General features: G+C 40.0%; 1 long non-coding RNA gene across 1 annotated transcript; it reads left to right on the top strand.

Moving 5' to 3' along the window:
- Nucleotides 1-591: 591 nt before the first annotated feature.
- Nucleotides 592-6,968, top strand: LOC110716198. Its single transcript, XR_002510418.1, has 3 exons — nucleotides 592-1,033; nucleotides 5,935-6,407; nucleotides 6,496-6,968. It is a non-coding gene; the product is annotated as an uncharacterized LOC110716198 (long non-coding RNA).
- The last annotated feature ends 11,054 nt before the right edge of the window (nucleotides 6,969-18,022 follow it).

Below are 18,022 nucleotides of genomic sequence, written 5' to 3'. Positions count from 1 at the left end.
TATACACCACCCTGTTACAGTTCTAGTGGGAATTAATTCATTTTTTCCATTAGTGATCACAGTCATCCCACCTTTTTTTGGCACTACCTACACAGGACTTACCCACTTGGAGTCAGAAATAGGATAGATAATACCTGCATCATAATTTCATAACCTCTTTCTTGACTACTTCCTGCATGTTAGGATTCAATCTTCTTTGGGGTTGAATGCAGGGCTTATAGTTATCCTCTAAATGTATCCTGTGCATACAAAAATCAGGGCTAATACCCTTACACTAGTGGAAAAAAGTCTATTTGTAACGGCTTAATCGTAATGGGCATGTTGTTTCCCGTTACAATAACATCATTCGTAACGGGCAATAGTAAGGTCCGTTACAAAAAAATTTCAATCCGCGTAAAAAATGAGTATTTGTAATGGGCGGTAAGGTGTCCGTTACAAATAAATACTTATTCGTAACAGACACCTTTATGCCCGTTACGAATAAATTTTTATTTGTAATGGGCAATTACTGACAGTTACAAATACTAAGTTATTTGTAACGAACATTTTATGTCCGTTACAAAGAGTAAACTCAACACGAGATTGACCAACTTATTTGTAACTGACTTAAAATGTCCGTTACGATTAAATGTTCAAAATTAATAACCCTCAAAACTTTTCTAAACCTAAAAACTTTTCAATCCCCTTTTTTCATTTTCCCTCCCTCATACTCGATATGTTCCCCATTACTGAAGCGTAATCTCATCTTCTTGCAAGCTCCTTCGCCGATCCTCTCTTTCTACGTCACCAGTCCTCTGTTTCTCCGTCGTCGGGCCTCAACTCTTCTCCCTTTCTCCTTGCAAGCTCCGGTGGTCGCCTGTTTTTCTTCGTCCCTTCTCCATCCCTTTCTCCCTTGCGAGCTTCGGTCGTTTGCTCCTCGCAATTTCCGCCGTTTGCTTCGGTGGTTTTCTCCATTCGTTTTCTCAGGTGGTTTTCTCCGGTCGTTTTCTCCAGTCTCCTTTGCAAGCTCTCTTCTCGAAACTCAAGAATCCAGGTATTTTTTTTTCTTTTTTGAATTTGAATTTGAGCTTGAGTTTTTTATTTTGTTTGTTATGAATTTGAGTGGATTTTTGGATAATTGATGTTGATTTTAGAAGTGGGGAGCCGAGTTGATATTGTGAAGTGGGAAAGTTGGAATTCTTAATTTTATATATTTGTTTGTGAATTATTATATAATAATGAATAAAGAAAGGGTTAATTTGTTTAAGGTTGTTGATTATTGAAATTATCAAGTTGATGAAATTTTCTGTTTATTATATAATATAGCTGGTGATGAATGTTGTGAGCTGTATTTGAGGATCACCTGGGTTTTATTGTGACGTTGCAATGATTATATCTGTCTTTGGATTCTCGTATTTGAGGTTCAATTGGGTTTTATTGTGATCTTGCAATGATCGCCATCGAATTGATGTTGTTTATGGCTAGCTGGGTAATGCTTAGGAACAGAATTATTGTTTCTTACGGAGTAAAATCTGTTGGGATTTTAGCATCTGCTATATGATTATATCATCGTAAAGATTTGAGGATATAATGAGTTTGTAGATAGCCATAGTTTAATGAAAGGGATTTAGGTTACTTGTCTCCTTTTTTTCATTCTAGTTGAATTATAAAAAAAATGCTTCTTTTGTAGAAAATAATTTTCTCATTGTATGGTAAATGAAAGCCTGCGAACGGCTTGGGATTATTTTCTTACAAAAAATTTTGAGGCTTCGGGCAATTTTTCTCCTTTTTTTGCTGTTGGATTGATGTACCAAAGATGAGAGCTATAACTGCTTGATATTTATGTGACGAATTCCTAAGAATTAGAGGTAGAGGTGAATATTTTTCTCGCATTTGGAAATTTTGAAGTATGTTGTACTTTATATAGATACTTTTACTGTATAGTTTTATGGTTGGTCTATTTTATTGTATGCGCATAATTTATTTGCATCAAATATCAAATTTTCTTTGTTAGGTAAATAACTCATGTTTATGTGTTTGGTTACTTTTATTTGACATGATTGATCTTGAATGTGTTAATATTTATTATGCATTATATCTTCATATGCCTAGATACCCGTTCAAGATTTACTCATTAGGAGTAAATCTTGAATAGTCCCCGTTTGGGACTGTTCTTGGAATTGTATTCTCACATAGGATGTAAATGGTTGCTTGTTTTTTGGAAGTAAAGGTAATTTTGTGTTAGCATTCCCTAATGTGTTCTCAGGGTACATATGTAATTAAGAAATTAATTACATCGTGTAATTTGAGAACCATATGGAAATGCTGCCGAAATTTCCTTAGGGCCGAAAAATGGTCAACCATTTGCTAGTGAGAATACACTTCCAAGGATGGGTTAGGTTGGAGCGATAAGGACCTTTGGAATCATGCATTTTGAATGTGTTGATTTGTGATGTTGAATATAATTTGTTTCTTGGGTTTTAATCATACATTTTTAGAAATGGACTGTCGTTGGATGTATAATGGTTCTCGAACCACACCAGAATACTTAGCCGGGGTCAATGAGTTCTGTAGAATCGCAGTGCAACACCAATGGAGTACACTCGTTGAACAAAGGTTAACCAAAGCAAGACCTATTTTCTGCCCTTGTCGTGATTGTAAGAATGTGAAGAGGTGGGAAGACATTAAGAAAAAAGAGGACCATTTGATTATTCGTGGGTTTATGCCAGACTACAGTATTTGGTATTGGCATGGTGAAAAATTTCCTCTCGCGGATAATTCTTCTATTAACGACAATGAAGCTGATGAGAGAGAGGTGAATGGTTTTCATGATAATGAAGTGGGTTTTAATGATGCCATGAAGGAAGACAGGATAAAAGAGACGATAGATGGGTTAGGCGATCATGTTAATGAAGATTCTCATATATATGAGAATGTGTCGAAAGCAGCTGAGACACCGTTGTATCCTGGTTGTTCTAAGTATTCCAAGCATTCTGGGATTTTAACTTTATATAACTTGAAAGCGAAGAGCGGGTGGACCAACACTAGTTTCACTTTGTTGTTGGAAACCTTCTCTGATATGTTTCCAGAAGGAAATGACATTCCTAAGTCGACTTACTATGCGAAGAAGTTGATGTGTCCATTGGGTTTAGAGTACACCAAGATCCATGCATGTCCTAATGATTGTGTGCTATATCGAAAGAAGAATGCAAAATTGGATGCTTGCCCAAAGTGTGGTGTGTCACGATACAAGCGAGAGGGATTAAATAAGGATCCCTTGAAGTGGCCACCAGCTAAGGTAGTATGGTATCTTCCTATAATACCAAAGTTGAAGCGCCTGTTCTCAATTAAGGATGAAGCAAAGAAGTTGGTTTGGCATGAAAATGAGCGGAAGAAGGATGGGTTTATCAGACACCCAGCTGATTCGTTTCAATGGAAATACATTGACGAGAAATTTCTAGAATTCGGGAAGGAGCCGAGGAACATAAGACTGGCATTAAGTACGGATGGGATGAATCCATTTAGCACTCTTAGTAGTCAACATAGTACATGGCCTGTTCTTTTGTCAACATACAACCTACCTCCTTGGTTATGCATGAAGCGCAAGTACATCATGTTATCACTTCTAATCCCAGGTCCTAAACAACCTGGCCATGAGATAAATGTTTATTTGGAGCCCCTTATTAACGATTTGAAACTGTTGTGGGATGAAGGTGTTGTGACATTTGATGCTCTTTCGGGTACAAATTTCATATTAAGAGCCATGGTGTTTTGTACTATAAATGACTTTCCTGCATATGGAAATTTGTCAGGGTACAAAGTTAGAGGACAAAAACCTGCCCTATTTGTGAGGATGACATGCAAATTACACGCTTGAAGCATTGGGGGAAGAATGTGTACATGCATACCAGACGATCACTTCGTCGAAATCACCCATACAGGAAGATGAGATAACAATTCAACGGGCATGTTGAGAAGGGAGTGAGTCGTGAGCCATTGACAGGAATTGAAGTGTATGAGAAAATTAAAAATGTTAAGACAATCTTCGGTAAGATGCACAGAGAGATATCGAAGAAGGGTGTGTTATGGAAAAAAGTGTCTAAGTTTTGGGATCTGTCTTATTGGAAGGACTTGTCGGTTCGACATTGTCTTGATGTTATTCACATTGAAAAATATGTTTGTGAGGCACTAATTGGGACTTTGTTGAATATCAAAGGGAAGACAAAGGATGGTGATAATGTGCGTAGAGACATGAAGGAAGCCAAAATTCGACCTAAGTTATGGCCTGAGGATAATGAAGCAACGAAAAAAGAATTTTTGCCCTATGCGTGTTATACATTGTCTAGAGAAGAAAAAAGAATCTTTTGTGAGTGTTTGAAAGGAATCAAGGTGCCGACAGGGTATTCGTCGAACATAAGGCGTTTTGTTTCTACTATTGATAAGAAAGTAGTTGGTATGAAGTCCCATGATTGTCATGTGATGATGCAAGTGTTCATGCCAATTTCACTCCAAGGCCTTTTGCCAAAACATGTTAGGCATGCTATTGTGAAGCTTTGCTTGTTTTTCAATGCAATTTGTAGTAAGGTGATAGATCCAAAAAAACTCGACGATATGGAATATGATATTGTTGAAACATTATGCAAATTTGAGATGTATTTTCCTCCTTCCTTTTTTGACATAATGACTCACCTTGTTATGCACTTTCCTCATGAGATAAAGGAGTGTGGTCCTGTATTTATGCGTTGGATGTACCCTTATGAGAGGAAAATGGGTACTTTGGCAGATAAGGCAAAGAACAGAGCAAATCCTGAAGGGAGCATCGTGAAAGGATGCATTGCAGAGGAAGCAGGGAACTATTGTTCAGTGTTTTTAGCTAAGGCTAAAGAAATTGGGATTTCGACTACTCGTCACGAGGGAAGACTTCAAGGAAAGGGTACAGTAGGTCGGAAATTGGTTAAACCTCCACTTGATCGATATAAGACAGCCCACCGATTTGTGCTACAAAACCTATCTGCAGTTCATCCATATATTGAAAAATATCTTCATGAGTTGAAAATTCACAATCCCAGGATCAGCTCCTATGCGTTGATGCAGGAGCATAATCTCCACTTTGTTGAGTGGTTTGAAGGCCAAGTGAAGCTTGAATTGAGTAGAGATGAGAATGTTTCTGAAATGATCAAGTGGCTTTCACGAGGTCCACAACCACTTGTGTATACTTATGAGGGTTACGATATCAATGGATTTACTTTTGCCACTTGTCGTCAAGATGAAAAAAGTGTGCAACAAAATAGTGTTGTTATCGTGGTTGCATCTTCTACTGAATACTCAAGTTCTAGGGATAAAAGGCCAGTTGAAGCTACACAGGCATATTACGGTGTCATTCAAGAAATCTGGGAGTTGGATTATGGTGATTTCACAATTCCTTTATTTCGTTGCACATGGGCTGATAACCGTCGTGGTATGAAAATTGATGAGTTATTTGGATTCACCTTGGTTGACTCTAGTCGTTATACTGATGGTGAAGAGCCTTTTGTATTAGCCTCACAATCGAAACAAGTATTCAACATCAAGGATAATATAGATCCGCAATGGCGTGTTGTAGTTGAAGGCAAGAGAAAAATTGTGGGTGTGGAAGATGTTGTGGATGAAGAAGAGAATGACCAATTTGATGACATTCCGCCTATAATAATGGAAGTGCAACCTCTACAAGAAGGGGAAGATATTGTTGATGACGTAGAGTATGATCGTGAGGAAGTGTTAGTGGTTCCTATAACTACAACCAAGGTTTGTGTTATTGTATTCCTTTAACAATAGTATTTTTTTGCAATTAATATTAAATTTATTAAATTGGTATATATCTAAATCATTAATTTCTTTATTGTATAGTATTTACATTAATATGATTTTATTTTTATGATTTTGATTCTGTTCTTGTTAATTTCATTATTTGTGTAGGTGTAGGCATACTACAATGGAAGAAAACATAGATGATCATGATGGACAGGAACAATCTGGTGACATGGATGCCTCCACTTCCCAAGTAAAATCTTCTACAAAACAGGGACGAGGTCCGTCTAGAGCAGTCCAAACAACTACACCCATGTTCCTCTACGATATAAATATGGTTTATTGCTCTAAATTTAACGATACTTATAATTAATTATGAAACTTAAGATTCTCTAATTTTGTAGCGGAAGTTCCACATTGATGATCCCAAGGGTAGTAAAGAGAAGAAGTTCCACGAAGCTGTTGGTGCTAGATTTTGGAAGCACAAGTCTTGGTTAGTTTCACGATTCATTACTAAGGAAACTGCACCTCCGCATGACTCACCAAGTGCAAACATTAAGCCCTGGGAGCTTTATGAAGGTTACATCACAGAAGAGCAATGGAAAAAGTTTAAGACATATTGCAATACAGATGAATTTAAGGTATGTAAGATATTATGTAAGTATTTTTCACATATATACTTTATTTCAACTACAATACTACTTACAATAGCTTTCCATTTTGTAATAGGCTCTGAGTGAAAAAGGCAAGGAAAATGCAAAGAAGAATAAGCATCGCCACCATCTAGGCTCCAAGAGTTATGAGAGGGCTCGAGTTGATTGGAGTAAGACCAATAGAATTCCAGCAGAATCTTCAACCTCAAGCACCACAGAGTCCACGACAAGCTGTGTAGCGAGTGAAAAGCTTAAAAATCGGTCTCTTTATTGGATTTTGTCCCGTCAAACTCGTAATGCAGATGGATCGTGGGCTATAGACCCGAAGAATGCCGAAACCCAGCAAATAGCCATTGATATTCTAATTAAGATCATCAATATTGTACGCAATTGCTTTCTTATGGGTTTGAAGAACCCCTAGAAGTTTGGAAGTTTGTAGGTCATTAAGTGCAGTACTGTTGATCACGGGGTATAGTTCATGTTCATCCAGAAAAATATATTTTAAATGAGAAGGGAGAGGTTTTAGTTCAGGTTTCTTGACCTCTGCAGGTTTCGATTCCTGAACTAAATTTACTACCTTCATTGTCTCCTTGGGGTCTAACTCTTTTAAGGAAAGAGCACTTTCAATATCCTATAATTCATTACCCCATACGCTTGCATTATCTGTAGATAAATTCCCACAAAGAATTTCCTCCAGGGGATCCCTTGCAAGAACCTGTGGCAAGCTATCATCACAAATATTGTCCATTATATCAATTACATCAATATAACAACAATTTTCCTCTAGCATAGGCCCTTTCAAAACGTTCCCTATATTAAAAGTAACATTATCATCACCAACAGAATGGGTTAGTTTGATAACCGGGCTCTACACATCTCATCCCTTATCCTGAGATTTATCCTGCAAAGAAACATTAGAAGGGTTAGTATCTGTTTGTAGCCCTGCAGGGTTAGCAGGATTAGCGTTTGGTATAGAGGAATCTGGATCAGGAACTGGTCCGTCTTCATTTGGCATACGAGGTCCATCATAATGTGAACCACTCCTTAGAGTGATTGCATTGGCATGATCTGTAGAATGGATAGGTTGTGATGGTAGAGCTCCCTGCTAACGGGATTGTAGGGTAGATGAAAGTTGTGCAATTTGATTATCCATGATTTTATTGTGGGCTAAAATAGAATCAATTTGCGCATCCCTACTCTCCATATGCTTTTGCATATTAGTAGGCATTGCTCTAATTTCTGTCATGGCAGGGTCAGAAGATGATAAGGGTTGTGCATGGCTTTTCTGGCAAAAATTTGGATGGTAATATTTCTGCTGTGGTGGGGGTTGCTGTTGTGGTTGTTGTGGAGGTGGAGGCTTTTGTACATTGGTACTCCGGTACGAAAGATATGGATGGTTCTAGTAACCAGGATTATAAGAGTTGGAATATGGGTTATTCTGCCTATAGGTTTGGAAGGCATTAAATTGTTCCATGGAACTCCTACAATATTGCTCCCAATGCCCTACAATTCCACAATTTTCACAAAAAGCTTCATTGTTAGCAACAGCAGAAACATTAGCTACAGAGTTAGGAGTAGTAGTAATATTATCTAATTTTTAACAAATAGACGTTAATTGAGCTTGCAAAAAGGATACGGAATCGACATTATGTTTTCCTTTATTTGCAAACCCTCTCGGATTCCCGTATTGGGAATTGTGTATTGCCATATCTTCAATAACCTGTCCTGCTTCGTCCACATTTAAATTCATGAATCTCCCACTAGCTGCAGAATCTAGAACTGATCTAGATGAATTTCCAAGTCCATTGTAGAAAGCTTGGATCAATTGCCATTGTGATAGATTGTGGTGGGGGAATTCTCTCTGTAGATCCTTAAACCTCTCCCAAGCCTCGTATAAAGTTTCGTTGGCCTCTTGAGCGAAGTTCTAAATAGCACTACTTAGTACAGCTGTTCTCTCTACAGGCTAATATTTATTATAGAAATTAAAAGCAAGAGTTTTAAACCATAATTTAGCTTTGCCACATAATGAAAAGGGAAAAAGTATCTCCCTGGTTTGGTCCTGCGTGACCCCGGCTTGTCTAATGGTGTTAGAATACAAGAAGAAATCTGCAATGTGAAGATTGGGATCTTCACCCTTAGCTCCACTAAATTGCTTCCTCTCTATCATAGTGATAAATTGGGGCTAGATCTTAAATTGAACTCCATCTAGAGCCGAAGTGGGAGTAAGGTGCGGGAAATCTGTGAGCTTCGGCTGCGAGTAGTCACTGAGCTTCTTTTAGGCCGTCATCTCTGATTCTGAATCTGAAGGAATTTCTACGTCGCTAGAATCAGAGAGAGGGTCTCTTCGATTGTTGTCTTCCTCAAAACCCGCTAGAATTTGTCTATAAAGGTTCCTTTGCCTATGAAACGAGCGCTCGATCTCAGGATCGAATGGAATGTTACCTGATATGGAACACCTGGGCATAAACAAGGAACTAAAAGACAAATATAAGAATTGTCTCAAAGAACTAACGTTCTTTGAGACAAGAGGGGATAATCTAGACTACAAAAAATAATCAGAAAATAAAAATAAAACCATTTCCCCGGCAACGGCGCCAAAATTTGACAGGCTCAAGTCGTATTCACCTAATCAAAAATAAAACCTAAATCCACTAACTATGTAGATAGGGAAGAAGGGTCGAACCACATGGAAACAAGTCAATTTACTCCTAATTAATTAAATGCAATCTAAATTATCAAGTACAAATTGTTGTAAAAAGGTAATTAAATACTAAAAGGTAAGAGTAGGAAGGGAGTAAAAAGGGTATAATTCAATGAAGGGAAAACCTAGGGCATAGGTTCACTAATAAACAATATTCCAGGGCAAATCATAATAAACAATCATCAAGCATCAATTAGTAAGATCATAAAGGGCTTTCGCTACGTATTATAATCATAGAGTTAATTTACTGGTATTAAATCTCATCTCTCGAATCTCGACTTAACCATTTATAAACTAATTCGCCTATTGAAACTAAGCTTAAACATCAATTCTCATCTGTCGAATCTCGAATTAATATTGCTTAATTCATACAATTAAATCTGGCCAAACCTAATTGCATAACATTAAATCAATCAATAGGAAATTAATCAAGCATTGATAATCAACAATCACAAATTACCCCTTCATATTATTTATTAGATCCCCATAAACCCTAGAAATAAAAATACTCAAGCATAATTAAATCTAAACTAATCAAAACAATAAATCAAGACATGATGAAAGAATAAAAGAAAATAACTAAAATTAAAAGAGAAGAAATTGTTACCCAAAAGAAATCTGGATTAAGGAATGGAGTTAAGAACAAAGTTGAGAGAATGTAAGAGAGAAAATATTCTAAGTAGAGAGAGAAAATCTAAAAAAGAAGGTAATCAAAATAACGTACAAAAATCGTACTTAAACATCCCTAAAACAAATCCTAAATGAAAACTAACAATCTCGACAATCAGGTCTTCCTAAAACACGCGCACGATCGGGCGAAGGGCCGCCTGATCGGGCCTGCCTTTTTTCCTTCGCCCTTCCTGATGCGCCGCGCCCGATCGAGCTTACGCTCACCCGATCAGGCGCGCCTTCTTGGTGCTGCTTCTTTGTGCGTTCCTGCCCGATCGGGCACAAGCTTGCCCGATCGGGCCCGACTTCTTCTTCGAGGCTTGGACTTCGATTGGGCTCGATTCTTCGGCCCAATTCGAATTTCCTCTTTGGGTCTTGAATACTCGATCCATATGCCCCAGTATCACATACCGAACCTTTAATCACCGGCTCTAACCGTTCCAAGGCTTCAAAGACGGTCGTTTCCTCCTAATGCTTGTAGTTGCTTCGTGCAAAAACTCGGAAAACGCTCTAAATGTGCAATTTCCTACAAAACTCAAGCAAAGCTACAAAAACACTAGAAAACACTAATTAGTGATAAAAGTGGCTCTAAAGAGCCAAAAACACTACTAATTATGACCATGGGACGGGGGTAAAACACTATATAAATTGGACATATCAGCTCACACTTGCCCCGCAAAGACGCACTGCCCCTCCATGTTCAAATTAGGAAGATTGTAAAGATTGTATTATTGATTTTACCTCTTTTCTCTTGTTGAAATTGAAGCAATTTTTTGGTTTCCAGGTTTGTTTGATTTATGCGGTTTGACCATTTTCCTTTAATTTTTGTTGGGTATTTTTATTAAAAATTGAAATGTTCAACTATATAATACAGATATACAATTTTTTTTTTTTTTTTTTTTTTGTGTTTTTATGTTTTATAGTCTCTTTTTTTTATTCTTATATTATAAATGTTCATTTTTATATCATACAATGTTCAATTATTAAATGTTCATTTTTTTCGAGAGAATGTTCATTTTTATTAAATGTTCATTTTCTTTCTAGTAAATGTGCATTTTTTTAGTGTAGGACCAGGTACCTATCGCTGGTCGCAAAACCAGCAACTCCCCCCTTTTTATAACCAAGCAATGGGCTTTTACAAATCCCATTAGGAATAAAACTCTAAAATGGCCGACATTCTACTCTCATGGCCGATCAAACACTAGGCCACCCAATCAGGCCTGCCTTTTTAATTCATGCACAATAGCTAATCACTTGGGATTGGCTTTCGTTTGCTTTAGGCCCTAAAATCCCTCTTATTCATTCAAGTAATTTGGATCGTCATAATTGTTTAGTCCATATACTCGTAACATGAACATTCTAGGGTTTAAAATATTTGATAATAAAATACAATCCGACTCTAATGCTTCATAGTGGCTCAACAAGCTAAGGAATCATCATAATCTGCAAATTCCTACAAAATAATATCAACTATACAAAAACATTAGAAAATGTATATTAGTAATAAAAATAGCTCCGTATAGCTCAAATAAACATAAATATGACCGTGGGACGAGGAATAATAAAAATATATACAAAATAGACTCATCAGGATGGCCCTTCGCCCCTTTTCTCTGCTTCATCGTCCTAAAGGATTGGGTGGACTAGGGCTTCGTAGTTTATAGAGCTTAAATTTTGCGCTGCTTGCCAAGAAGAGTTGGCCTATATATCGTCATCCTCAGCTTCTAGTTTTGCGTGTGTTATCAGCGAAGTATTCCTCCCTTCTTTCTTTCCAGCCGAGTCAGGTTTTACGGTCTTCCTGGGGGTATAGAGGTCTTTTGGATGTCATATCCACTCTAGCTCAGGGGACTGCGGGGAAAGTAAGTTTGGGGACTCAAGTTCGTCTCCTCGAGGATGTTTGGGCCCTAGAGGGCCGGTTTCCTTCAAATATGGTTTAGGTGAGTCGGATGTTCCAACTCATGTTTCTTCTATTATTGATCTGCATTCTTATGCGTGGGATAGTTCTAAGGTCCATAGGTTATTTGACAATATTACGGCTTCCCATATTTTCTTTACTAATCGCCCTCAAAAACCAATGGATAATTTTGTGTATTAAAATTTACACGTGATGGTCAGTTTTCCACTAAATCGGCTTTATGCGATGCTGATTGACCAGTCCATGGTGTTAGTGGCTAGTGATCCGGTTTTAGCTTCATGGTGGAAACGCTTTTAGTGAATGCTCATTATGTCCAAGTTGAGGATGTTTTGCTGGAAGCTACTTCATGATGCTTTACCTCTTTCTGCTACTTTGCATTCTCGGGGACTTCCAGTCAATCTCGTGTGTGTTCTCTGTCATGATTACTTGGAAACGACTTCGTATTTATTCCGGGATTGTCCGTTTGTTTCCCATCTCTTGATCACTTGTCCCTTGGGACTCTAGAGTACTTCTTTGAGAGTGCACTCGTTTACTCATTGGTTCACAGAGCTTATTTTTGGTTTTGGGAAATCTAAGAATTGACATAGTATAGCCACTTTGGTATCTCTTTTGTGGGCTATTTAGCTTACTCATAATCAGATTATTTTTAGATAGGCGGTCTGGTCTCCTGCTTCCGTTCTTCATATTTGTGCAGAATGGGTATCACATAGTTTTAAGGTTGCTAAGCTTTCTAGCTCCGTGTTATCTTTCCGGCGACGTCTGTTTCGTCTCTCCTCCTGTTACATCTGGGTGTTTATGTGGCTTACATTCAGGTATCGTAGATTGTTGTACACTCTTTGATGGTGCTCGGTAACAATTGTGATCAGGCTGCAGGGGCACGTTGGATTTTCAGAGAGGAGCTTTCCATTACTGTTTTGGGTGGGTGTGCCCGAGACTGTCGAACCTCGTCAGCTTTACTATCAGAACTACTTATGGGCTCTTCAAGCTGCTAGACGAAAAGGGTTTTTTTTTTGTCTTCTCATGTATACAGACATCTTAGTTCTTGTTTCCATGTTATGTCGTTCGTGCTCGGATGATATTTCTTGTGTTAGGTTGTTGGGGGCTATTAGAGATATTCTGTTACAATTTGGTTCTTGCTGGATTCGTAAAGTTCCTCGTCTATGGGTGGCTCCAGCTCACTGATTGGTTCTTCATAATAGTTGGTTTGTGGAGGCGGATGCACGATCCACATGGTGCATCCGCTCCAAAATACAAAAAGGCGGAATGAACATTCAGATATATACTAATGAACATGGTCATATTAAAGAACATAACAATCATTTATAATGTACATGGACATATACATAATGGAACATAGTGTTCATTTGTAATGTACATCAGTTTTTTATGCAACAATTTTGTATATATATATTTTTTTTAAAAAGAAATTTTGTATAATGAAATAGATAAATAGTACTATAATTAAATTTTTTTTACCATACATTAATTACAAATCATTTCAATTTTTTTTTACCAAAAGTTCACTTTTTTTCTCCAAACAAAACTTCAAACCCGTTTAAATTCCTCAAACCTCAAACAAAATTTAAAGAAATTCGAAATTTTGAGCCCAAAATTGTTCAAGATGACAAATAGAAATGAAAGGTAAGACCAAATTCGACATTTATACTTGTTTATTTGATATTCATACTTGTTTATTTTGAGTTTGAGTGTTTGTTTTTTATAAAATTTATTGAAAATTGTAATATTTGATTTTATTAAAAACTAATTGTGATTTTGATATAATTTTGTAGTTGCAATGAGAAATAAAATGAAATTCTTGAAGAAGATCAACCGATTAATATATTTTGGAAGAAGAAAGCAAGAAAATAGACAAATTTAGAAAAAGTTGTAGATCCAAATAATACCATGTACATTAAAATACAGTTAAATATTCTTTTTTTATATACTTATATGATGCAAATAATACAATGTACATAAAACATGTAACCAACATTATAACGTATATGTTCATTAGAATATAATACAATGTACATTATAATACAGTAAAATGTACATTTTTATATACATACATGATCATTTATACCAATTGTACTATATGAATGATGTTCTTTAATATTATCATGTTCTTTACTAATATTACAAATGTTCTTGAAATTTACAAAAAAACCATATAAAACTGGATGTTGTATAGGGTAATTTTACCCTGCCACGTGGCCCAATCAGAAGGTGAAACGTGTCAGCCCCAGATTGGTCTAAAATGGACCAATCCCTACTCGACACGTGTCATTCCTGAAATCAAGGGAAGATGCGGCCTTCAGGCCCAAATCCCGAGAATGCCGCCAAACGGCGCAGCCCACCGGGTTCAGTAACCTAATCAGGGGAACAATTCCCAAAGACCCTATAAATAGGGAGATGTCCCTCATTTTGAGGACACATTTTACCATTTCTTACACATTTCACTCTTTGATAGAGACATCCTGAGCTTGGAATCCGAGCGGATCCCCACTTAAATTTCCGCACCTTTTTTCTCCCTTCAAGTTTCTAACTTGTGCGTCGGAGGCGGAGCACCACCCAACTGGTGTCTCCGTTTGTTTTGCAGGTACAGCTCACCCCGGATCAGTCTTCGTTTTGTAACTCTCCCGAGGCGGGTCCGAGCAGACCTACTGGGCAGCCGGAAGGGGCAACCCAAACGGCAGCTGGATCGGCCCCTGTCACCCGAGACGAACTCATGAGGTTCATGACGAGTTTCAAGGGTGAAATTACAAAGCTGATCACCAAAAGCCAGACTAGCCCAAGTAAAGGTCAGTCGGCGAAGAAGACTCCTCCAGAGAAGGGGAAGTCAGTCAGAAACCGGCAGCCCACTCCTCACCCAAAGGAGAAGGCAGTCGGGACCATCGATTGGTCGAAAATTCTCCTTCCTTGGACGAACACCAATAACCCTCGCCGACCTCATCAGCCGGTGAGAAGTAAAAAATCAACTCTCGATGCCCGGGAGATCATCAACCGGAAGAGAAATCAATCGTTGTCTGAGTCGGCTTCAACGTCGAACTTTCCAGACAGCTTCAACAATATTTCTGCAGGGAATGCACCCTCCTTGCATGAGAGTCAGACAGGCGGTAATACCGTCCATTCTGGCCCTCATATGATTGGAAATGTACCGTATGTGCCTACTTAGGATTACGGACAGTATCCTCCTCACTTGATGCAGCCGGCCCTCTTTGGGGGACAGGCGGCATATCCAAATGTCCAGCCATTAGACTGGCAGCTTCGCCTGCTGCGCTTGGGTGAACAACCTTCTGCGTTCACTTGGGAGATAACCGAGGCGGCTCAGCCGGCCAAGGTTAAGAATGTGTTGGTTGGTACCTATGATGGTACCACCAATCCGGAAGACCACCTCATGGCTTACACCAACCTCATGTATCTGCAGGGGTTGGATGATGCCACTTGGTGTCGATGCTTCCCGGCTACATTGAAGGGCATTGCCCAACAATGGTTTGGCAACCTGCCAGCCGGGTCCATAGACAGCTTCAGGAAGCTTGCCTTCCTGTTTGCTTCCAACTTCTCAATGAACATCCCTGCTAAGAAAACAAGCCTTGATTTGAGCACTGTTAAGCAGGGAGAGAGAGAAGGGCTGCGCTCATATGTCAGGCGGTTCAACCTGATCAGAATTCAGATTCAGGGACTACCTGATGAGGTAGCTTTTACAGACTTTTTTAAAGGTCTGAGAGACGGGTCGACCTTTAAGTTCGACCTAGTCAGAAAAGGGGCTTTCACCCTACAGGCGGCCCTGAGGGAGGCGGAAAGCTACATTCAAGCTACCGACCTCTGCTCGCCTGGTAGCCAATCAGACTCCAAGAAGTCTGACAAACAGAAAGACAGCCGGTCAGCTCAGCCTGCTAAAAACAAAGAAGAGAGCAAGAAAAGAAAAGAAGTCTGGGCGGTTACTGACTCTGACCAGCCGTCCCAGAAGAAAAGGACCGACTGTCCATTGAGAAGCCTGCAACTCCATCTTCATGGAGGTAAAGGACCGACTGTCCATTGAGAAGTCGAATCTTATGAAGAGTTCTGTCCAGTCACGAAACAAGAATAAATTCTGTCAGTTCCATGAGGAGGTCGGCCATGACACCAACGACTGCTTCAGTCTTCAGCGTGCGTTGGACCGTCTGGCTGACAAAGGGCTGTTGAAGTCCTACATTTCTAAGTCCCCAGCTGGGGCAAAAAAGAAAAACAAGGGTCACTCCTCCAAGACTACCCCCCAGCCTGCTAGTATCTCGGATACCGATAAGGAGCCGGTCTACACTATAGCAGGTGGGTTCTCATGTGGTGGCCCTATCATCCGGGGCACCATGAGCCATCTTCGAAAGATGGACAAAGATGATGATGAGCAGGCGGAAGCCAGCTCCTCCTTCCCAGACGTCTTGATCACTGAGAAGGATAGGGGCAGCGTTCGCCGCCCGCATGATGACCCGGTGGTCATTGAATGTAAGGTTGCCAATCAGCTGGTTGGACGGATCCTTATAGACACCGGCAGCTCATCAGACATCATCAGTCTCCGGTGCTTGCAAAAGCTGAAATACAACGTCAGCATCATGCATCCGGTCACCCACCCCTTGGTTGGTTTTGGGGGTGGGATGGTCTACCCAGCCGGGAGAATTGATTTACCCATCCGGCTGGGAGAGAAAGGCCAAGGACGACATATTGTCGTCAGATTCTTGGTCGTTGAGGAGTTGACCGCCTATAAAATCATTCTTGGCAGGCCAACCCTCAACGTAGCCAAGGTAGTAATCATCCCTTCCCTCATGCTCATCAAGTATGAGAGGGATGAAGGCTCTGTTGGTTCCTTGAATGGGGATCAGAAGACGGCCCGGGAATGTTATCTCTCAGCCGTCCGAGATACCGTGGCCCCAGGCGGTCAGGAACAAATAGACCTTGACAACGTCAAGGAGGCCGACCCAGCTCCTACCCCATCATCAGCCGGAAAGAAAAGAAAGGCTCGTCTGCTGGTGGAGGTGAAAAAAGAGAAAAAATAGCAATCACTAACCGGTGAACGGTCAGATGAGCTCCGTCCCCCACCGGCTGGCGAAAGCATTGATCTCGTATTGGACGACAGACGTCCAGAACGCACTGTTAAGGTTGGGACGGTTGCTCATGCTACCTTGGGTGCAAGCTTGCACCTTCTGCTGAAAGAATCCAAAGACATTTTTCCCTTTGAAGTGGAAGAGATGCCATGCGTCAGCCCGGATCTTGCTGTCCGCAAACTCGCCGTGGACCCCAAAAAGAAGCCCATCCGGCAAAAGAAAAGAAACCACGGCGAGGAAAGAAGTCAGGCGGCAGCTGCCGAAGTCAAAAAGCTGCTAGACGCTAGGTTCATTCGGCCTTGTAATTTCCCCGACTAGGTGGCCAATGTGGTCCTTGTGAAGAAACCGAATGGGACCTGGCGCATGTGTGTTGATTACACAGACCTCAACAAGGCGTGTCCAAAGGACAGTTATCCGCTTCTAAAGATCGACAATCTGGTCGATTCTACAGCCGGGCACGCCTTGATGAGCTTTATGGATGCCTACTCTGGCTTCCATCAGATACCCCTGTGGAAGAAAGATCAAGAGAAGACGGCCTTCGTCACTGATCAGAGGCTATTCTGTTATACTGTGATGCCGTTTGGCTTGAAAAATGCGCCTGCCACTTTCCAACGGATGATTAATACGATCTTCATTAATCAGATTGGGAGGAATGTGGAGGCGTACATTGATGACATGATAGTCAAATCCAAGCTACAGACGGATCACCTTGCTCTGTTAAGGAAGTTCAGAGACTCACCGGTTGTCTGGCCGCCCTGGGGAGGTTCCTCAGCCGGTCACAAATGCCTCTACTTCTTCCAAGCAATCAGGAAGAAGACCAGATTTGAATGGGGGGATGATGCTGAGGCGGCGTTCCAGAGGTTGAAAGAGCATTTACATTCTTTGCCTAGGTTGGTCAGTCCTTTGCCTAGGGAGACGTTATACATGTATTTAGCCATCTCAGACCATGCCCTCAGTGCCATTCTCCTTGCTGAGCGAGACGGCGTGCAGCTCCCGGTTTACTTCATTAGCCATGTTCTTAAAAATGCTGAACTCCGGTACCCCATGGTTGAAAATTTTGGCCTCGCTTTGTATATGGAATTCAAAAAATTGAAGCCTTACTTTTTGGCACATCCGGTGGTGATTTACACGGACCAACCACTCAAGCGGCCAATGTCTACCTTGGACTCATCCGGGAGAATGTTGAAATGGGCTATTGAAATGCAGAGCCTTGAAATCACTTACGAACCAAGAAAGGCAG

This window comes from Chenopodium quinoa, unplaced genomic scaffold, assembly GCF_001683475.1.
Source record: "Chenopodium quinoa cultivar QQ74 unplaced genomic scaffold, ASM168347v1, whole genome shotgun sequence".
NCBI classification, from domain to species: Eukaryota; Viridiplantae; Streptophyta; class Magnoliopsida; order Caryophyllales; family Amaranthaceae; genus Chenopodium; species Chenopodium quinoa.
Note: the sequence above shows the minus strand (reverse complement) of the source record. Positions and strands in the feature narration are given on the sequence as shown.